Genomic DNA, 24,310 nt, shown 5'->3' on the forward strand with positions numbered 1-24,310 from the left:
TGGGGGTATGAGAGTAACAAGAGGAATACTACACTTTTCCAGTCCTCAGTGTCCGGTATGTCCTTAAGGTCCCTGGCAAGTGGAGTCTAGCTTAGGTCCCTGGAATCTGAGAGAAGACTGTCACTTTAAATATCCAAAATGGTCGATCTGTTTGTAAACATTCAAAATAGTTGCACCTTCTGGCCAGTCAAAAGTCTACAGCTCAGTCCACCTCCCTCTTCACTACTTTCCCTTTTATTCACCAGCCATCAGTACAGTCCTCAATGTAGCTAGCAGTGGCAATTTTTAGGTTAATTCTTAAGTCCTAACACCACTTGGCAATACCCAAGCTGTCCATGCCATCAAGATCGCTGACAGATCACCACATGTCTCCTTCTTCAGTGTGTTCATGCAGATTCTTCTACTAGTTGGAGTTTAGTCCACTTCTATGTTCTTCCTTTCAAAGCTCAGGACTCCAGGATTATCTTCTGTATCTGTGTTAATTGGTTCCCCTTTTCTTTGTTGAAGAGGGTCTGTATAGTTTGTCTGCCTATTCCACCATCATACAGGAACTCTCTCTACAGTGTTTATTACTTGCTTTGTGCCTGCTCTTTCTTCCATTTGTGGTGGAAATGACTACCTTGTGCTTGTTCTACCATTGTATTTTGCTGTTGTGGTTAAATGCAGTCGAGTCATCTCTGACTCATAGCTACTATGTACAGCTGAATGAAACACTGCTCAGACATAGCCCAGTCCCATGATCCTCGTTATACTTGAGCCCATCATTGTTGACACTGTGTCAATACATCTTGTTGAGGGCCTTCCCCTTTTTCATTGACCCTCCACTTTACCAAGTATGATATCCTTCTTCAGGGAAAGGTCCCTTCTGACAACATGACCACAGTACGTAAGATGAAGTCTGGCCATTCTCACTTCCAAGGAGCATTCTAGCTGCACTTCTTCCAGAACACATCTGTTATTTCCTTTAGCAGTCCATGGTACTTTAGCATTCTTCACCAACACCACAAATCAAAAGCATCAACTCTTCTTTGGTCTTCTTTATTCTTTGTCCAGTTCTCACATGCATATGAGGCCAATGAAAATACCATGGCTTGTGTCAGGTGAACCTTAGTTTTCAGGGAGATATCTTTGCTCTTCAGCACTTGAAAGAGGTCTTTTGCAGCCAATTTGCTCAGTGCTGTACATCATCTGATATCTTGACTGCTGCTTCCATTGGCATTTATTGTAGAACTGAGTAATATTAAGTCTTTGACAACTTCAATCTTTTCTCCATTTCCTGGGATGCCTCTTATTGGTTCAGCTGTGAGGATTTTTGTTTTCTTTATATTGAGGTGTTATCCCTACTGTGACTGTAGACTTCAGTCTTCATCAGTAAGTACTTCAAGTCATCCTCACTCTCAGCAAGCAAAGCTGTGTCATCAGTGTATCACAGGTTGTTAATGAGTCTTCCTCTAATCTTGATACCACATTCTTCTTCACATAGTCCAGATGCTCAGATTATTTGCTCAGTTTAGAGATTGAATAAGTGTGGTGAAAGGATATAACCCTGACACACTCTCTCCTTGATTTTAAACCATGTCGTGTCCCCTTGTTCTGTTCAAATGACAGCCTCCTGGTCTCTGAACAGGTTCCTCATTAGTACAATTAAGTGTTCTGGAATTCCTGTTCTCCTCAACGTTATCTACAATTTGTTATGATCCACACAATCGAATACTTTTATGTAGTCAATAACACACAAGTAAACATCTTTCTGGCATCCTTTGCTTTCCGACATCTGCCTTCAGCAATGACATTCTTTGTTCCACATCCTCTTCTGAATCTAGCTTACATTTCTGGAAGTTCTCTGTCAATATACTCCTGCAACCGTTTTTTTAATTATCTTCAGCAAGATTTTATTTGCATGTGATATTAGTGATATTGTTCGATAATTTCCACATTCTGTTTCAAAATTGAAAGATAATAAACTCCTGTTTGTTGAAGCCATCTGTTTTGTGGTATCTTCTGTCAGAGTGACACTAGATGACCAAAACAGGCATAAATGGACTAACAAGCATCACCCAAATTGCACAAACAGCACAAGATAAACTAGATGATTGGGACCTTCTAAAAGTTAAATTTTAAAAAAATACACAAATAAAATAAAATTTAAATTTGTATGTGCTTCAAAAGACTTCTTGAAAAGAGTGAAAAAAAGAAACTACAGATTAGGAAAAAAATATTCGGCAATGACATACTTGACAAGGGACTTATCCCTAAAATTTACAGAAAACCCCAACATTTAACAACAAAAGACAAACAATCCAATTAAAAAATGGACATAAGACATGAATAGACACGTCACCAAAGAAGATATTCAAGCAGTCAACAAACACATGAAGAAATGTTCTATGTTCTCAATCATTAGCCATCAAAGAGACATGAATCACCACCAGCAGGGTTGCCCATGATGGACAGATTTCAGTGGAGCTTCCAGACTGAGACAGACTTGGAAGAAGAAAGAGGCCATCCACTTCTTAAAGAATTAGCTAGGAAAAACCTTATAAATAACAGAGAAACACTGTCTGATACATTACTGGACAAGTTTATAAATAGCCCTGAAACATTGTCAGATAAAGTGCTGGAAGATGAACCCCTCAGGTAGGAAAGTATTCAAAATACAACTGGGAAAGAGCTGGCTCATCACAGTAGAACTGACCTTAATGATATGGATAAAGTAAAGCTTTCAGGGCTCCATTTGCTGATGTGGTATGACTCAAATTGAGGAGAAACAGCTATAAACAACCATTAATAATCAAAATGTGGAATGTGTGGAGTATGAATCTAGGAAAATTGGAATCTGTCAAAAATGAAACGGAACACATAAAGAGTAATATCCTCAGCATTAGTGAGCTGAAATGAACTGGTTTTGGCCAATTTGAATCAGACAACCATATGATCTACTATGTTGAGAATGACAAATTGAATAGGAATGGTGTGGCATTCATCATCACAAAGAATGTTTCAAGATCTATTTTGAAGTACAATGCTGTCAGTGATAGGATAATATCCATACACCTACAAGGAGAACCAGTTAATACTATGTGCACCAACCACAAAGACAAAGATGAGGAAACTGAAAATTTTTACCAGCTTCTGCAGTCTGAAATTGCATGAATAAGCAATTAATGTGCTGGTTATTACTGGTGATTGAAATGCAAAAGTTGGAAACAAAGAAGAATTACAAGTAGTAGGAAAATTTGGCCTTGGTGATAGAAATAATGCTGGAAATTGCATGATAGAATTTTGCAAGACCAATGACTTATTCATTGCAAATATCTTTTTTAAACAACACTAATGGCAGCTGTACTTGTGAACTTCACCACATGGAGTACACAGGAATCAGATTGACTACATCTGTGGTAAAAGGTGATGGAAAATTTCAATATCTTCAGCCAAAACAGGGCCAGGAGTTGACTGTGGAGTCAGATTGATTACATCTGTGGCAAAAGGGAATGGAAAAGTTCAATATCTTCAGCCAAAACAAGGGCATCTTTTGGCTGTTGTAAATAGTGCTGCGATGTTGGTGGAACCACTGAGACCATGGCCCCTAGCTGCCCTTCAGGTCTGGAATTGAACTTACACCTGTGACTTCCAGCCAAACAAAAGACAGTCATATGAATTGAACATTTACCTAAAGTAGATACACTCCTTGGAGAGAACAATCATGGGAGAAAGAAGGGCGGCTTATGCACAGGGAGACAGCTCAGGGGGCAGGAGTGCATGGAGGGATGGACACAGGGAAGAGGTAACTATGGGGAGGAAGTGGGAGGGGAGCTGTTGCATTGTGGTAAACTGTGGTCAATGACATGAGACAAAGTGTATGTGAACTGCTGTATGGAAAGTGAATTTGCTCTGTAAATTTTCACCCAAATCACAATAAAAAAAAAAAAAAAGTGCTGCGATGAACATGGGTGTGCATATATCTGTTCTTGACCTGGCTCTCACTTCTTTAGGATATATACTTCATAATAGAAATACCATTTGTCTCAAACGGTATTTCTATTTCCAACTTTTTAAGGAATTGCCATACTGCTTTCCACAATGATTGTATCACTTTACAGTCCAACTAGCAGTATATGAGGGTTCCAATCTTTCCACATCCTTGCCACCATTTGTTATTTTCTGTCTTGTTGAACTTAGTTACTAGTGCTAGGGCAAGATGGTATCTCATTGTTATTTTGATTGATATCTCTCTAATGGTTAATGATCATGAGCATTTCTTCTTATGTTTGTTGGCCACCTGAATATCCTCTGTGGTGAAGTGTCTATTCATGTCTTCTAATCATTTTTTTATTTAGATTGTCTTTTTGTTATTGAGGTGAAGTGTCTATTCATGTCTTCTGCCCATTTTTAATTGGATTATTTGTCTTTTTGCTGTTCAGGTGTTGGAATTTTCTATAAATTCTAGAGACAAGTCCCTTGTCAGGTATATCATTGCTGAATATTATTTCCCAATCTGTAGGTTCTCTTTTGACTCTTTTAGAGAAGTCTTTGTAAACACATAAAAATTTAATTTTTAGAAAGTACCATTCATCTAGTTTCTCTTCTTCTTTTTGTGCATTTTGGGTTATGCTTCATAGTCTATCTATGTCATATACTAGGGGCCCTAAATATGCTCCTAGTTTTTCCTTGATGAACTGTATAGTTTTAGGTTTCACATTTAAGACTGATCCATCTGGAGTTAATTTTTGTGTATGGTTTGAGAGACAGATCATGTTTCACTTTTCTGCAAATGGATATCCAGTTTTGCCAGCACCATTTGTTAAACAGTCTCTTCCTCATTTAGTGGATTTTGGCCCTTTGTCAAAAATCAGCTGACCATAGGTCGATGGATCTATTTCTGGGTTCTCAATTCTATTGCATTGGCCTATGTGTCTGTCATTGTACCTATACCAGGCAGTTTTGACTACTGTGGCTGCATAGTAGGTTTTAAAATCTGGGAGTGTGAGACCTCCTACTTCATTCATCTTCAATACTGCTTTGCTTATCCGAGGTCTCTTTCCTTTCCATATAAAGTTAGTGCTGGGCTTTTCCATATCCTTAAAGAATGTTGATGGGATCTGGTTTAGGATTGCATTGAATGTATAGATTGCTTTAGGTAGTATCACCATTTGCACAATGTTCAATCTTCCCATCCATAAGTGTGGTATGTTCTTCCATTTATGTAGATCTCTTATGGTCTTTTTACAGGTCTTTTGTGCCCCTGGTAAGATTTATTCCTGAGTATTTTAATTTTTTGGTAGCTACTGTAAATGGTATTGATTTCCTTATTTCTTTTTAAGCAATCTCTTTGCTGGTGTAGAGGAATCCACCTGATTTTTGGATATTGATCTTGTATCCTGCCATTATGCTAAATCTCTCCACTAGTTGAACAATTTTCTGGGTACATAATTCTTGATTGGCATTTTTTTTTTCTTTCAGTGTTTTATATATTTCATCCCATTGCCTTCTCATCTTCAAGGCTTCTGCCAAGGAATCAGAGCTTTGTCTTTCTTTCTTTTCTTTTTTTTTTTTTTTTAATGATTTAGGTTTTATTTAATTTTTGTTTGACTTTTTCTCCCCTGAGGGGGGAAAATGTAATTTATACAATTTTAATAAAATAAAATAAGCAAATAAAGTGACACATATTATCAGTAGCAACACATATGAGGAATGACCTATAATTAATATTTTCTTTTACTAATTAGTTTAGGGTTCTGGGCAACCCTGTGGACTAGCATGCAACTGAAATCCTGATACAGTCACTTATCTGAATATTGTTGTTCTCAGTTAAATTATACAGATTTTTTCTTCTTTCTGATATTTTACAACAATTTATCTACTATGCTAACAATATTTGCTTTTTATACAACTACAGGGAGGTGGAATGTTAGTGTTTATATAAACCATAAAATCCATATAGTGGGGGCTATTGCATCTGTTTCTGGATAGTTTATGACAGATTTATTAGACAACTGAATAGTTTTTCCTCCACATCAAACAAGGTCTGGAATTAAGGAAGTTTTCTAGTCAGAAATGACAAGCACAGATGGAAGGAATAGTACAGAATTGGAGTGGATTTCCTTCTTTTACACAGTTCTTCATAACAAAAATGAAATTTGTTACAAGCAGAGGGACAGAACCATCAAGTACACAATGCCAAAAGGTCTACTTTTTCATTTTTATTGTAGTTAAATCTTTTTTTAAAATAATAATAATAATACACCTGCCACCCCCACCTGAAAAAAATGGGATATATTGACAAATCTTTCAAGGTTAAAATTTTTAAAGGGCTATTTGGACTTTGCTTACTTCTATCATAGGGTCAAATTAACCTCAGCTAAAGAAGTTCCATAAGTGACCAACATCATAAAAGCTTTGATTCAAAATCTGTGAGGAGGAAACTGAGAATGGAGATGAGGGAGGTGGATTGATTTGCCAAGTACACCTAGGACTTGCAATGATCATAGAACTACTAAAACAGCTATAGTTTGGAATAATGCTAGAAGAAGGCTTGCTTGTGGATATGCAAGAGAGTGCCTTTGTGTCCCAACCCTAGAATCCCTATATTTTCAAGTTTGTTGGGGCAACAAGGTCATTGCCATATTCTTTAAAAAGGAACATACTAGGACCTTCTCCACCATAATTCTAATAGTAAATACTGTGTCTTTGTGGAATCACCCACAGGTTCACCAGAGTACAGAGAGAGATTATTTTGTTTGAAATGACAAGAGCCTCCAGAAACTGGTGCAAAAGACAAAGAAAGGAACTATCTGGGTAAAAGGAAGGTAAAGCAATGAGATAAAAAGCTGCCATTTGAGGAATAAAAGAACCCCCAATTCTGTGTACCACAGCTCATGCTATAGGACAACAGTAATAAATCCCAGCACCCAGAGAAATGGACATTTTAATGGGTTTTCTACAAACATCTTAAAATACATGGGATCTATTGAGTGCCCAGATTTTCTGTATGCATAATTAGTTTGCAGAGTTTCATCCCCTTTACCTGAATTTACCCTCATCCAGATCCATAGTTGAGAAGGATAGACCCAAAAAGTGAAAGGGACTTATTACTGTGTTAAGAGAAGTGTGGGCCTTTTTCCCCAATGTTGAGGGGTCCACGACAAAAGCGCCAGAGGCTTCTATCCCTCACATAGTTGACTTGGCAGTGAAAATAAAAATCAACACCACTTCACCCTCTATCTTTAAAAAAAAAAAAAAAAAAGTTGAATTTTTGTATTGGGTCTTCAAGTCTGGGTCCCATAGTTCACATCTGATGTCACTCTTAGCTCTATACTGATTTCTCTCTGACTTTTATGGGTGGCTTGCCCAAGTAGTCTATTGCAGCCAAGTTTTCACTCCAAAGCTACCTCTCTAAAGTCTAAAGTTACTATGGTAGAATTTTATACACCAATTTTCCTTAAAAATATTCCACAATGTGTTATTCCCTAACAAAATAAGATTATGTCCCACTCAGATAAATTGGTTAGCCATTCTGATGTTGTCTAAGAACTCTATCACTGCCAAAGAACAAAACTTGGTTCATATTCTTTCCTTCAGTTTTCATCTGTATGTCCATACTGTGGTTCATGAGTCATCTGTCTTCCATTTATATAATGATCAAGTCAAGAGGAGTTGGGCTTATATATCATTTTCCAATGACTGGATACATTCACAGTTTGGTGCATACCAATGTGTGTGAAAACAGAAAATTCAATTCCATTTTAATCTGATAATTCAACATCAGAGTCTTTGGATTTGGTTTTGGCAAGTTCTTCATGTACTTCCCTCACCATGAGAATACGTGTTAACATGGTGTCCAGGGTCTATCAGGTATGTGGAATACCACATGAGGCTATTAAGGACACAGGAGCACTCAAGTTGAAGGTAAAACACATCATTCCTCTGCTTCACAATTTTAGAACATTTTGACAGGTAAAACTCATAAAGCCTGACTGGGCATTTTAGTGGGTTGTTGGTATTCTCTGCCATCTCCGCACCCACTGACACCTCATCATCTTCATTTAATTTCCCCTTGCCAACAGTTATTTTATCTTATCTGGTTCTGACTCTAGCTTTTGTAGAGGTGAGAAGAATCTCAGATATGTCATCTTGGTACTGTACTTCACAGTCCTGGTCTGTCTCACCATGTGGGCAAAGGAAAGCTTCAAGTGCTCATTAACATTGTTTAGTTGAAAGTATTTGGTATTGAAGAAAAGGAGGATGTTCAAGAAGATGATTGGTGAGTAAGCACCCAGCTGTTTGCACTCCCACAAATGCTCTTCTTCAATGTGAGAGAACATGTAACCATTAGGAAGTATTGTAGGTTCCCACATTTTCAAAAGTTTGGTTAGTTCAATCATAAATCTGGAATAGGGCTCGGTAAAAATGTTATCTATTCTACCATTTTCAAACAGGTACTGCTGAATTCCAAGGCACAAGTATAAAATACTGTCTGGATCATATCTTTCACCATTTGGTCTTTGCACCTCTTAGAAAAACTAACTTAAGCCCAAACTCAACTCAGCAAAACTGCAGGACAAAATATCTTCCTTCAGTTTGATAGAGGAGACTCTATAGCCTGTCTCCAAGAATTCTTGAGAGAGTACATGGTCTTGAGCATTTCCTAAGGGATCAGAACATGGGCTAGATGAGGCATGTTCAGCTCCACCACATTTCAGATCCCCATGCTCTTCCTTGGCATTTTTCCATCGAACCCAATTCTTCCAGGCATTTACCCTATACATGTATTTCAGTGTCATCCCAGACACTGAACACCTTTGAAAAGCTCCCTGAATCAGACTTCTGGGCTCCACAGACATTATAGACTACTTCCGTCCCCTTTTCCTCTTCATCTGGGCTGTGGGAATCCATCTCTGTGTCATCTTGTTCAGAAATGTGCCTGGATTCTCTGTTCCTTATTAAGGGGGTCAAAGGATTCTGATGGAAAATCTGCTTCCAGATCCTGTTCAGTTTCCCCTTTTGAGAACTGCTTCAATTCTAAGTCAGCCTCTTGCACAGCATTTGACTTTTAAGGCACAATGATTCAGTTCTCAGAGCTTAATGTTATTGATTGACCTTTGTAGATAACTTCTCATTTTTCCCAAGTTGTTGTCAGGATTCTTTTTTCTTTGGTTTTGAAAAGTGTGATTATGATATGCCTTGGTGATTATCTTTGAGGTCTATCCTATTGGTATTCATTGAGCTTCTTGAATGCATATCTTCTTGCCTTTCATTGTGTTAGGGAAGTTTTCTTCCAACAAATCTGCTACCTTTTTCACTGTGGTTTTATTTGTCTCATCCTGTTCTGGAATGCTGATCAAACAAGTTATTCTTCTTGATAGTATCTCACATAAATTTTAGGCTTTCTTCATTTTTTAAATACATTTTTTCAAGTGTTCCTCTAACAAAGTAAATTTGTTTTCAATTTTGTTCTCTTCCATTGATTCAATTCTAGTCCTTAGCCTTTTCAATGTTTTATCTATTTCTAAAATCATAGTAATAATATTTTAATACTAATCTTAGTATTCTAAAATCTTCTGGATTTCTATTTGCTGTTTTTGTATAGTTTCTATTTGTTCACTTATTTTGTCAGTTTGTTCTTTTGTTGTTTTACTGAATTCTTCTAGTGTTTTGTCTGTGTTTTCCTGGAGTTTCTGAGTGTTTTCATTAATCAGTCTCTCAGCCCATTGAAAGTACCTAAATAAAATTCTTTTGAATTCCTTATCAGGTAGTTCCAATGCCATTTCTTTTCAGGGAGTTTGTCTGGCTCTGCATTTTTGTTCCTTGTTTGTATGACTTTATTTTGCATCTTTGTATGAACTAAGATTTCTGTCATCTCAGAAACATTGTAATGTTGCTGTATTTGTATTTATTTGGTGTTTGTTTGCTGGTGTGTTTCAGCCCTGGTTTTGTTTTGTTTATTTTGATACATCTGAGCAAGTGGGGTTGGTGTGCTATTCTGTTCACTAATTTAGAATTACTTAGCCACTCACCACTGCATTCTGGTGGATGTGATAGAGGATGAGAATGTGTGCACAGTTCTCTGTTAGCTTTTTATGTAGGACAGTTGAGGACAGGTTGGGCTGATATTCACCACCATCTGTCATTGATCAAGTGAGACTAGAAGTAGGTGGTGGTTCTCTCCCAATAGGTGGGCCTGCAGGAAGTAAAAATGTTGGGTTGTGTGGGCACAGTTGCTGACCCCACCAGGAGGGACAAGAAACAAAATAAATAAATAAAAATAAAAACATGAGAACAAAAAATGCAAATAGTACAACAACAAAGAAAATGATAAAGACAAGGAAACAAAGAATAAAAAACAAGAGAAAAAATCCAGGATTCTCATCTATATCCATTTCATTTAGTTTCTTGGGTGTTTGCTGTAGAGGGTCTGGATACTATATCTGCCTAGTTCACCATCCTAAAACCTCCTCCTGCTTTTGATTTTTAGTTACCACTACCTCTCTGTCATTGAAGGCTTGTGTATTTCTATGATGCTGAACAAGTTTCAGTAGCACTTTCAGAACCCAACAGCCTAGGAAAAAAAGCCACAGAATCTACTTCTGAAGATCAGCCAGTAAAAGTCCTATTGATCATAATAATCCAATCCATGACAAATCATGGGGATGGTGTAGGACCAGGCAGTGTTTCATTCATTGTGCTTGAGGTTTGGCCCAAGATGAGGGCCAACTCAATGTCAGAAAACAATAACAACATTATGGGAACAAGATAAGAAATTTATTAACACATATCTTAGACCCTGATTTGAGAACATGCACTAGGATTTGGACTTGTCTAATTCTATAATCTGTCAAATGCCAATCAAAGCAGTTTCTCTACACCCAAAGACCTAGAGACCTTGACTTAGTATTCTGTTTTGTAATGACAACAGATTGGTTGAAAAATCTTTGACTCTAATGAGCATGTCAGTCCAAGTAACCAGGCAAGAATGTAAGATGTAACTTTCTGTTTAGCCATCAGATTCTATTTCAGAGTTTTATAATTGTGTATAAAACCATTGTGGTATGTTAAATTGTGTCCCCAAAAAAAAAAAAAAAAATCTGTCAATGTGGCTAGGCCAGGATTCTCAGTGTTTTGGCAGTTATGTAATGATGTATTTGACAGTAATTTATATCAGGAGTTTTGAGGAAGGTATCAAAATTTTGGCACATCTGGATCCTGCATTTGACTGAGTCTTCATCTTAGTGACCTGCCATGTTGCCTACTGATCTTCAGATTGTTCCTGGAGTTGAACTAGCGGCTTGCTATGTTATCTGCTAATCTTGAGACTGTACCGTTTTACATGTGGATCTTGGGTCCGTCAGCCTCAGCATCTGACATGAGTCAGAAAAAGCCTCCTACTCTAGTGGGCCTGGAAGAGGAGGCAAAGCTAAAGCCAAAAGTTGAGGGGCCTTCACCCAGGCCCTAGAGCTGACACTTTGAACTCAAACTTCTAGCATCCTAAACTGTAACAGAATAAATCCCTATTGTTAAAGCCATCCATTTGTGGTATTTCTGTTAGAGCAGCATTAGAGAACCAAAACAATAACTAATACAATCATCTCAAAACGTAGTGATTTAAAACAACAATTTGTATTTCTCATCATGGGTTGGCTGAGAAGTTCTTCTTCTTGTCTCGGGATCATGCAATTGTGTACTAGGCTGGGAGAGCTATGAAGGCCCCTCTGTCATGTCTGGGGCCTTGGTACTGAGAGATCACTGGGATGTCTCTGTTTTCCTCCACATAACCTCTGTCTTCAAGCCTTCCTTCAGCCCCAGGAATAGTTCACAACCTTTTTCCTTTGCTGTTTTTGTCAGAGTTGTAGTTAAATATCTATTATGCAATGATTTATTAAACATCTGTACATCTGTGCTTTCTACCATAATGTAAGCTTTATAAGAACAGAAACAGTGATTGTTTTGTTCAGAATTACATTCTTGGCACAGAGAAGAGTGCTTTGCACATATTGGGGCTGCAATAAATATTCTTAGAATGAGTTTAAAAATGAATGGAAGATAGTAAATTCATATTCTGGTTTGTTCCTTATTAGTTATGTGGCTTGAAAATCAGGTTTCCATCTGTAAAATAGGAAAGTAACTATGATGTAAACATTTAATATCAGGACCATGAGGCAGGTCATGGCACTTCTTAAAGGAAGCTGGTTCCTCCCAAGGAATTCAGTAACTTCCCTGAAAGAAGTGTTTGTGAATGAATGGATTAGTCATAGAGTTAATTTTTGATTCATGGGGTAACTAAAAAAGAGGGTAGATGCAAAATCCCTTCATGACTCTGCAGGCCTAAATAGTTCTTAAGTATTATATTTCCAGAGGAGATTTTGCAACACATATCAGAAGTTGTTATATTTATTTGCCAGCAATTGACTTTAAAGGAATTCATTCCTTCTCTCATCAAGGGTTTGGTAAGAGTTGAAGCATCCAGTCACCAGACAAAACACACTCACTATATTTTGTGGTATGAGACCCTATGGAGAAGAGTCTGGGAAATGTCAAGGGAATATGAGTTTCGACAAATGGTCCTGGTGTCACTCTTGTATGTCTGAATGTGTCTTGCATTTGTTAGCCCCTCCTTTGAGTTCCATGCATGTCAGGATTGAAACAAAAACATAAATTGTCACTGTGACAGTCATGGAGAACCTTAGCCTTGTGCACTTAGGCTGGTGAAGAGGAATGTTGCACACCCATGTAGTTGGGTAGTCATAGATCTCCCAGATACATCCTCAAATCTGTAAGGGTTTTTCATAAGATTTGCCTCCCATAATTACCAATATGTCTTGAACATATGGTTGCAAGGCTCAGGGAAGTGTTCATTTAAAATGTTATAAAGTCTCTGAATGACTGACTTTTACTTATTCTCTCCAAATCATTTCTTTCTGCCAACAATGAGGAGAGCCAACAAAGTCCCACAAAATTCTCTGGAAAAAAATTGTAAATGATGGAAAAGTATTCATGTCTGAAGGAAGCTGTGAATATATTTTACAGCCCACATTGCCCAAAGGGTACTCAATACATCTGTGCTGCTGTCCCAGGGACAGAGTACTTGATGTCTGTAAGATTGTTTCCAGGTGCTGAGGCTGAAATACAGAGATTCTCCAACTGGCTTTTCTGATTAACTTTGCTCTGAAATGTGAATTTCAGTAAATTAAACTATATTTCTTCATTTATTTCCATGATAAAGTCAGAAATTCCTTACCATGGAATAAAATTTTAGCCGCAAGTTGTAATAAAATACTATTCTTTAAAATGTTGCAACTTTAGAATGAAAGTTATAATATTCCCAGAAAACCAACTAAAAATAGCACACAATCTGTATTCAAAGTTTACGTACTTATCAGAAGTTACTTTCATTTGGGCAAAACTGACGGGAAATTAAGTATTCACCGATTGATATCCTAAATGGCTAAATATCTCTCTATGTATGTATCTATCTTCTATCTATCTATCTATATTTTATCTTCAGTGTCATACTTTCATTGTTTCCCAAATATATTTAAGGCCTTTGTTATCATTTAAAGGCGCTCTAGTGACACAGTAGTGCCGAAAGTTTGGCAGTTCAAACCCACCAGCTGCTCCACGGAATAAAGATAGGTCGTCTGCTTCCATAAAGATGACAGTCTTGCAAACTCTTTGAGGTAGTTCTATTCTGTCATATAAGTCAGAACCAACTTGATGACAATGTTTGTTGTTGTTTATCTGGTTTGTCATCATTTAAGTTTTGTTATTTTAATGGTCTCTATTAAAAAAATAGTTGTTTATTTTCTATGTAAATATAAATATTTGTTTAGAATCAAGTATAAAGATCAGAATTAAAAGGAATTTTAAGGTTATTATGTTCTACCTTTCACCATTAGAAGGAATTAGCTTAACAACAGCACTAGCAGATGGTGAATCTGAGTATCTTCTGTGATAGGAGTGTACCATGTTTCAAGATTGTCCCCAATACTATTGGTGAGAGAGGTATCACTTGAGAAAGCTTTTCCTCTCTTGGATCTAAATAAAGTCTATTTTCCCAGTAAGCACTGTCTCTATCCTCCTATAGTGACAGGGAACAAGAGCAATTCTTTCCTTACCATAAGACAACTTTTGTCTTGCAGAGATGTTTGGAAGGTAGCTATTCCCTTGCTTAACAAGCTTGCTTTACCAGATACATGTGAGTGAATAAGCCTTTAGAGATCAAAATGAAATGAGATTTCTCCTTTCAGGGTGACACATCCCATTTCTTTGTGGTTTCTCAACCCCCTTCCCACTTTCCCCTTCAGCATTCTAGGGACTCATCTCCAGGAATAAACAGGGAAGCCAGAACAAACTACAATTCTTAAAAGTGAATGGAGTAGTGAAGATTTCAGGGGGAATATTGCATATCCCACTGGAGAAAGAAATGGCAAATATTGATAAAAATAAAATAGAAGGGAGGGGCAACTAGAGATGCTGCCTTGGGGTATACCAACATTAGTGTTCCCAGGTTCTGGATTAATTTCAGAAATAAAGCAATACATTTGTTTTTTCACTACTATGGCTTGGCTAAGCTGGGAAATGAGTGCAGCAGATTAGTCAAGTCAAAGGGAAATTTTACAGAACTTCCATCAAATACATACAGATGTTGCTAACAAGGCTGTTCTATATAGCTGGAATTTTCCTTGCTGTATGCAGCTTGTGGTCTGACTCTCCAAATTCCTTTTCACAGACTCTGCTGCTTCCAGAAGCCAGCTGGGAGAAGCTACTGCCTTTTGCTATTCCTGTTCATTTCCTTTTTATTTTACTTCTTTTAATTTTTAATAATTAATAACTTATTCCAGGCATGTAATTAGTTTCTTCTTGTCAGTGTTGCTTTCCACAGACTATACTTATTGCTGTTCTTATTTGCTCTGTTCATCTTTGCTCAAGGGAGCTCTGGTAGTGTAATGCCTAAAGCATTTGACTGCTAACCAGAAACCTGGTGGTTCAAACCCACCAGTCACTCCTCAGAAGGAACACTGCGTGATCTGCTTCCATACAGATACCACCTTAGAAACCCAAGGAGGGGTCTCTATGAGTCGGATTTGACTTGACAGCAGTGAGTTTGGTTTTTTTTTTTTTTGGTTCATATCTGCTGCTGAGTCAGCTCCAACTCATGGCAATTCCATATGTAACAGAAAAACACACACAGTATTACCCAGTCATGTGGCACCTTCATGATCATTGGTATGTTTCATTGAGGGTTGCCCTCACATTCACACCAAAGAGGATGTTCTCCTCTAGTGACATATCCCTTCTAATCACATGTCTAAAGTAAGTAAACTGAAGTTTCAAATGATAATCTGTGACCCATAGAGTTTTCATTGGCTAATACTCAGAAGTAAATCACCAGGCCTTTCTTCTCAGTCTGTCTTAGCCTGGAAACTCTGCTGAAACCTGTCCACCTGCTTGCATTTGAAATACCAGTGACCCTGGTGACCTGGTGACCATGCTTGTGTTTGAAATACTGGTGGCATATCTTCTAGCATAATAGCAACATGCAAGCTACCACCTACCAAAAAAACCCAGTGCCATCAAGTCGATTCCAATTCATAGTGACCCTATAAGGCAGAGTAGAACTGCCCCATCAGGTTTCCAAGGCTGTAAATCTTTAAATAAACAGACTACCTCATCTTTCTCCTGCAGAGAAGCTGGTGGGGTCAAACTACTGATCTTTTGGTTAGCAGCCAAATGCTTTAACCACTGCACCATCAGAGCTCCTTGCAAGTCACCACCATAGTATGATAAACTGACAGACAGGTGGACAATAATAACTTCTGCTAATCGATGAAAAGTTTTCTCTGTAGAAGCAGACTTCCTAACTAGGGTTTGGATCAGGAAACCAGTCTTTTTGTCTTTGTTTTTGTTACCGGTCTTCACAGTTGAATTCTCTTCTTTGCATCCTTCTCTTACATTTTTTTCAAACACTGCTTTTCTGATTTACTTGTGTTGGGTGCAGAGGCATTTTGCAGGGAGGACTATCTTTGCTGGGTCCACCCACTTGTGTCAGGAGGCTGAAAGCACTCTCAAGTTGAGGAGGTGTGTTCTGTCTGTACACAGAATCATCTGGTCCTTCACAGCAACATACCACACTTGTAGTTTTCAGTGTTGGCTTCCAAGACCACCAGCAGCAGCATCACCAGGAAACTTATTATAAAATCAAATTATCCAACCCTGCCAGCTCCCAGGGTATGTACTGTAAAAATCCCTCCAGAGAATTCTCATACATCTTGATTTTGAGAACCACTACCCCAGACAATTGTTTTATTACTAAATCATTTTGCCTGGTAAATCCCCTTAAATGCACAAGTTACTAGCGATGAAATTCAAGATGACCATCTAATTGTTTCTGTCAGGCAATCCCAGGTCTTGATGAGCTTCTCATATTGGGCAGTTTAGAATCTTCTCTTATCTTCAGGGGTAAACACAAATCTCACTCCCACCCACAGCCCTCCTAAGTCATGTGAGCCAAGGATTCTGAGGTTTGATGGTGAGCAGGGTTTTCTCTTAGATATTCAGTTCCCCATTCATGTGTTCATATAATTCTAATTTCTGGACCTTCCACAGTCCTTAATGTGGGTACAGATGGATTCTGAGCTTGCTGCTGAGCACAGAAAACCAATTACAAGCATTGTAGAGGAATTATGGATTTACTTCTGATTCATAGTGAACCCCTGTGTGTCAGAGTAGAATGATGCTCCATAGAATGTTCAGTGACTGATTTTTTAGAAGTAGATTGCAAGGTCTTTCTTCTGAAGAATTAATGGGTGACTTGAACCTTCAACATTTTAGTTAGCAGCCAGCAAATTAATAGTGTGCACCATCTAGGGACTTCAAGGTGAAACCTACATGTCCTTAAAGATAAATACAGCTTTGCAGGGGATGAAGAAAAGTCTAGGGGCCCTTCTTTCAGCAGCATTATCCCCTGATGGCACTCAATGAATTCCACCTCCACACTCACACCTCTTTTCCATCTCCAAAGGGGCACTGTTCCACATACAGACTTGCCAAACCAACACTGTTCAGTTATGATTCTCTGAAAGTTAGACCATTTTCCAGGCAATAACTTTTTTTTTTTTTTTTTTTTGGTATAGATTTTTTTTCACCTCAAAACACAATAAATGAATACATGACAAGGAGTGGTGTTTTGGCATTGCAGTTTCAAGCAATTTTATCCACACCCATTTCCAGGCAAAGAGTATTGCCAAGGACAATGGATGGTGTGCCATGGTGGATGAAATCAAATGCTTTGCTTTGTAGACAAACACCAAGTGACAGAGACCAAGAGGCAGAATCTCCCATGACTCCTTGTTTATTGAGTGCTTTGTACTAGTCTTGCCTGTTTTGAAATGTTCTGGAGTTTACTCTTTATTTTACTTTAAAGTGTTTTTCTGTGCTATAACCATATTTGTTATGGTTAACCAGTTTGAGAGCAAGGTAACTGTGTGTGCTCATAGAAACCTTCAATATTGCAACTTGAGGCTTGAATTTTTTCTTCAGTTCTTTCAGCTTGAGAAATACCAAGCATGTTCTTCCTAGATTTTGTGTATATGCCCTAAATTATTTTGAAGAATTTCTTTTCTATTACTATTTTGCTGAAAGTTCTTTTTTGTTTTGTTTTGTTTTTTAATCAGGAATGAGTGCTGAATTTTATCAAATGCTTTTTTTTGCACCAATTGATATGATCATGTGGTTCTTTTCCTTTGCTATATTTATGTAGCAGATTATGTTGACTGTTTTCTGATGTTGAACTCTTCTTGATCCTGTATGAATCCCACTGGTTGTGATGTATTATTATTTTTGATATGGTGTTGCATTCTATTGGCTAGAATTTTGTTGAGGATTTTTCAACCTATGTTCATGAAGGATATTGGTCTTTAATTTTCTTTTTTAGTAGTATCCCACTTGGCTTTGGTATCAGCATTATGCTTGCTTCATAGAATGAATTCCAGAGTATAGAATCCTTTTCTATGTTCTGGAATAGTTTGAGTAGAATTGGTGTCATTTCTTCACTGAATGTTTGGTAGAATTCTCCAGTTAAGATATCTGGGCCAGGAAATTTTTTTGGTTGAAAAATTTTTGTATGTTCTTTTCATTTTCTTCTTTTGTGATGGGTCTGTTCAAATTTTCTACCTCAGTCTGTGTTAGTTTAGATAGATCTTGTGCTTCCAGAGCTTTGTCCATTTCTTCTAGGTTTTCAAGTTAACTGGAATACAGTGCCTCATAGTATTCTGTTATTATCCTTTTTATTTTGGTTGTTTCTGTTGTGATATTGCCCATTTCATTTCTTATTCATGTTATCTGCGTTTTCTTTTACTTTTCCTTTGTTAAATTTGCTAGTGATTTGTCAATTTTGTTAATTCTTTGTAGATTCTAGATTTCTAGTCTCAATTCTTTTTATTGTTTTCTATTTCATTTATTTCTGCTCTAATTTTTGTTATTTCTTTTCTTTTGGACACTGTAAGCTTTTTTGCTGCTTTTTTCCTAATTAATTGTTAGAGATGTTGTGTTAAGGTATTGATTTTTGTTCTTTCTTCTTTGTTAATGTATGTATTTACTGGTATAAATTAACCTCTAAACATTTCTTTTGCTGTGTCCCAAATGTTTTGTTGTGTTGTGTTTTCATTCTCATTTGATTCAACCCTCATTTGGCCCCCATAATCCTTATGTGACCCATTCTCATCTGCTTCATTTCCAGTTTCAAATCTGGGCTCTATTACCCTTTTAGGATCCCACTTCCTCTAGGGACTTGACATTTGCATAAGGTCTTTCTCTCTCCAGATTTCTCCCTTGAGTCTAAAATACCCTGTAGGCTTCATGGAGACACCACTGACCTGAAAACAGAAGCTCAGAATGTAACACTTGATCAGATCTCCCTGATCTTCCACAAAGCTGGGGTAAAGGGGTAAATCTTGGATTTGTAGATATATGTTCAAAAAACAGTGCTACCATGAAAAAGTCCTCAACATCATTAGTCATCAAGAAATACAAATTAAAAACCAAAATGAGATAAAATTACACACCCACTTGAATAGCTAAAGATAAAAGACTGACAGTAACAAGTATTGACAAAGATGTGGAGCAATCAGGACTCTCACATTCATACTACTGGTGGAATATAAAATAGTACAACCACTTAGAGAAGCTTTATAAAACACTGAACATAAACCTATCCTAGGACATGGCAATTTCAATCCTAGATATTTACCAAAGAGAAATAAAAAAGCTTATATAAAGTCACAAAAAGGCTTATATAAAGACCATGCATAGCAACTTCCTTCATCATAGCCCAAAACACCATAGATATACATCAATAGAAAAATATATAAACAAACTGTGGAATATTCATACAATGAAATGCTTCTTAGCAGTAAATCAGAAAAAAAAAAAAAGAACTGGTAGACACAAAAATGTGATGAATCTCAGAAATATTATGCTTAATGAAAGTAGCCAGATATAAAAATGTACATACTCTAAAATTCTACATTTATGAACTTCTTAAACAAACAAAGCTAATCTATGAGGATAAAACATCAGATTATCTCTTGTTTCTTGTAGAATGAGACAAAGATTGACTAGAAAAGAACATGTGGGAACTTTGGGGTGAAGTAAATATCCTGTTCGTGGATTTCAGGTCACATAAATGAATGCATTTGCCAAAACTCAGTGGTACACTTAAGACCATAAGTATAAGACCACCTTATATTTCCTTGCATGAAATTTTACTTAAAAAAAGGGGGCGGGTTAAATAAATATAGAATTCTTATTAGTGTTGTACATGCTGAAGTACTTATGGAGAATGGTATTGATGTCTGAAAATTACTTTGAAATGAATCAAAAATAAAATGAAGAGGAATGCATGGATGGATAGATAAAGGATGGAGTGCAATAAAATGTTAGTGGTAGAATTTAGGTTGTACAGGTGTTTACTATAAAATGTTTAAAATTTCCCATAGATGGAAATCTTTTATAATGAAATGTTGGATGTGGAGGTAGACATATAGAGAAAGTTTTCAGTGTCTTCTGGTTTATGGTTTCTTATTAGTAGTTATTTTTCTCACTCTACAATGTGTCTGCCTTTATGGTCCAGGAAAGACTGCAAGACAGGATGCAAGGAAACTCCTTCTACAGAAGAAAGGTAGGTGATACTGTGAACAAGAAAAGGAAAGGGATGGGGAAGAGTAAGAGAAACAGATGACAATAGTGTGCATGAGTGTGTCATTCAAGTTTCAACCAGACAAATACCAAAAGTCCAAACTAAACATACTACTATCAAGTCAATTTGTGATCCTATAGGATAGAGTAGAAGTACCCCATAGAGTTTCCAAGGCTGTAAATCTTTATACAATGAGACTGCCTCATCTTTCTCCTGTGGAAAACCTCGTGGGTTCAAACTGACATTTTTGATTAGCAGACAAGTACTTTAACCACTACACCATCAGAGCTCCTTAAAAGATTTATTGCAAGAAATTGGCTTGCATGATTGTGGGGCCTAACAGACAAGCCCAAGATTTGTAAGGGAGGTTCTCAGGAAGGGCAAACTGAAACTCTCAGGCAAAGGGTAAAGCTACTGTCCACAGGCAGAATATTTTCTTCCTCAGAGAAGCTGCAGTTCAGCTGCTAAGGCCTTTTAGCTGATTAAATCAGGTATGTCCAGATTATTGAGGACAATCTTTTATTTAAAGTCAACTGATTATTAACTTTAATCACTTCTTTAAATTATCTTCACAGTAACATCTAGATTAGTGTTTTATTGAATAACTGGGCCCTGAAGACTAGCAAAAGTGACACAAGAAACTGACTATCCCATGGTGTTACAGAGAAATTGTGAGTCAAAGTGCTTTTGTCTCAGTTCCCACTTAAGACTGCAGGAGGAGACACTTCAAAAGGAATTCTATACTGAGTAGCAGAGGAAAAACATGGTGTGGCATCGTGAAGCAGAAGAGCCAGATTTGGTGCCTCAGTAGTTCTGATGTATGAGCGGCAATAAAGTTTCCCAAGCTCCCTTGAAGTGATGTGGAAAAGAGCTGATATGACTGGTGAACTGGGGTGGAAGTCATCCTCAGTTGCAAGGACAAAGTGAGCCTGCTCCCAACAGCTGCAGGGGAGAAGTCTTGGTCTGAGGCCCATGAGAGTCACATCCAGTATTCCCCTCAGGGGTATGCATGATGCCACTGAGCATTGCAAAATAAAAATTTATCCCAAACTTAGGACAAGGCAAGTTTCCAGTTTCCTGCTCTGGAAATGCAACCATCCAGATATAATTTAACAATCTCTTTTAGGCATTCTTTTCCCAAAGGACTATAGAACTCTTCATTTTTTTGTTTGTTTGTTTGTTTGTTCTTTTTTTAATTATTATTAAATTGCCTTTAACCCTTGTGCTCCTGCATGTGTCTCACACTGCCTTGATCATTTTGTGCTGACCTCTCCCATTTCTTAATAACCTTCCAACTATATTGTTTGTTTGTTTAGTCTTCTCTCCTGGTCATGATGATTTTGAGTTTAAAATGTGTTTTAAAAAGTGGCACACAAGCCCCATCTTTTGCATAGAATTTAGTTTTCAACATGGCCCAATTGAGACTCCATCAGTAGGAAGATCCTTGGGCCTTGCCTGATCCAGAACTGACCAGGAGCCCATAGCCACCAGCTTCAGCTGTGGACACCAGCAGCAGAACATAACCAAAAGAAAGTGTCAAGCAGATGCACCTCCATCCTTCCCTCTACCGTGAGGACTTTGGCCCTACCACAGGGAATTAGACCCTTGGAGCAGTTTAAAATGTCCCAGAAAGGAACTGTACTATACTAAACTGTATGGTGTTTCCTTCCATCTTGTAAGAAAATGAGATCAGTTATAGGAAAATGAGATACTATATTTTCTTCATATATCAGACTGTAGTTATTGAAATGTATACCGCCTTATAATTAAAGCAAGCAATTCACAACAGAGGCAAAAGAGCTAGTTAAAAACATATGGGACAATGTTCAAAATCATTCAAATTTAAAATGTAAATAAAACAACTATATACCATTTTTTCCCCAACTGCTATGGATTGAATTGTGTCCCCAAAAAATGTGTCAACTTGATGAGGCCATGATTCTCAGTATTATGTACCATCCTCCATTTTGTGATGTGATCTAATTATCTTTCCTTATGTGTTATAAATGCTAACCTCTATGATATTATTGAGGCAGGATTAGAGACAGTTATGTTAATGAGGCAGGATGCAATCTACAGGATTAGGTTGTATCTTGAGTCAATTTCTTTTGAGATATAAAAGATATTTGAAAAAGAAACAGAGAGGAGGGACCAACTACCACCAATAAAGAAGATCTGGGAGTAGAGTAAATCCTTTGAACCCAGGATCTCTGAGCTGAGAACCTCCTAGACCCAAGAAAAGACTGATGCCAAGATACATAGTGATCTGTAAAGAATGCTGGGCCCAAAGATTTGAAAGGAGAAAAGGACCTTCTCCCAGAGGTGACAGAGAAAGAAACCTTCCTCTAGAACTCACACCCTGAATTTGGAATTCTAGCCTCCTAAACTGTGAGAAAATATTGTTTGTTAAAGCCATACACTTGTGTTATTTCTGTTATAGCAGTACTTATAAGTAAGAAGCTAACTAATTGGGAAAATAAAAATAATTTTCAGTGGTAGTGAAGATGTGGTAAAATAGGATCTGTGAGTATAAATGGGTGCAACTTATCTGGGAAGGAATTTGACAATATGTAGCAGAAACCAAGAGAAGAAAAAGTTCCAACTTTTGATTCATGGTTTCTGTACCAAGATACTGGTGTACCAAGATCATTGTCTTTAGTAGCAAAAAAAAAAAAAAAAAAAAAAACTACTAGCACTTTAGGGGAATAGTTAAGTAAACTGTGCAATAGAGTAACAACATGGAATCTGCTTAAAATTAAAATGAGAGATTTATTGAAAGTAAAGAGATAGGTCAAACGGGGAAAAGACTGAATTCCACAGAGTGAAAGTTAGCCCCTTCAAAACGTAGACAATATGGAGATATTCTCATGGGGAGAGGACAAAGAACCCGAAGTACATTACTTGACTGGTAATTACAAACTTAGATCATCACAAGGCAGGGCTTCCTGAAATGGGGGCTAGTAAAGAGAGAATGGCTTACAGTACATATGTGTCTTTCTTAGATTGGTTACAGGATGGTAATTTCAAGGGGTATGTGTCAACAGGAGGGTCAATGATTGTAGACCATATCAAATTCAGTTCACAGATCTGAAATGTATAGGTCAGCCATTTGGTTAAAGAGGAGTGAGTATGAGCCTAGATGATTACAGAATAGATTTTCCCATAACAGATATTAAGGTAACTGGGATAAGGAAAAATCATTTCCTGAGGACATCTTACACAAAAGGTTTGGTATTAATTTGAGCAACAACCCCCAGGAAGCATTCTGCATTCCATTTGGCTTGATCATGGAAAAACATTTCCTCAGCTGCATGATTATTGTTGTTATGTGCCGTCGAGTCGGACCTGACTCATAGCGACCCCTTCTTGGGTTTCTGAGGCAGTATCACTACGGAAGTAGATTGCCCCATCAATTAGGTTTATGTAAAGTTTCATTTAACAAAAGGTGTTGGGCCCAAACATCAAGCCAACCATTTCAGATTTACCAGGTACCTAAATCTTAAAAGCCCTTGCACCACTAGAATATATATCTGGTGAACTATAAGCAAGAAAAATAAAATTATGACTATATAAAGCATGAAAAATTTTTACAATATGTTATGAAGAAACACAATTCACTAAACTTATTATTGTCTGAGTATTACTCTGTGTGTGTGTGTGTGTGTGTGTGTGTGTTAGAGACAGAGAGGGTGGGAGGGAGAAAGAGAGAAAAAAACAATTTCCTTTTTTCCAGAGGAGAATACAGAAAGAATGTACAGTAAACTGTTGAAGTTGTATTTGGGAGTGGGATTATGGGCAACTGTGTTCTACTGTCTGCTTTCCAAATATTCTGAGATGTGATTATTATTGCCACCATATGAAAAAGAAAGTATGAGCCTGTGTATGTAATTTATTGTGACCTCTTGTGGTTTCATGCCTATGGGATTGCAGAAATCAAACTTCAGCTGAGGGACCAGATATCAAAATTTTTTTTTAAAGTAAATGACTAGAACAGGGGACATCAAGCTCAATTGGCATAACATAATATACAAAACATTGTTCCACCTCCTTCTTTGGAGAGTAGCGACTGGGATCTTAAAAGCTAGCAAGCTGCCATCTAGCAACGATGGGTCTCTCCTCGTC

The 24,310-nt window shown here is 37.4% G+C and overlaps 1 pseudogene; it reads right to left on the reverse strand.

Annotated features, from left to right (window-relative positions):
• Positions 1–7,742: 7,742 nt before the first annotated feature.
• The window catches only part of LOC103201624, a 77,811-nt pseudogene continuing 61,243 nt past the window's right edge, over positions 7,743–24,310 (reverse strand).

This window comes from Orycteropus afer, unplaced genomic scaffold, assembly GCF_000298275.1.
Source record: "Orycteropus afer afer isolate SDZICR_OR568_19922 unplaced genomic scaffold, OryAfe1.0 scaffold00156, whole genome shotgun sequence".
Classification (NCBI taxonomy): Eukaryota; Metazoa; Chordata; class Mammalia; order Tubulidentata; family Orycteropodidae; genus Orycteropus; species Orycteropus afer.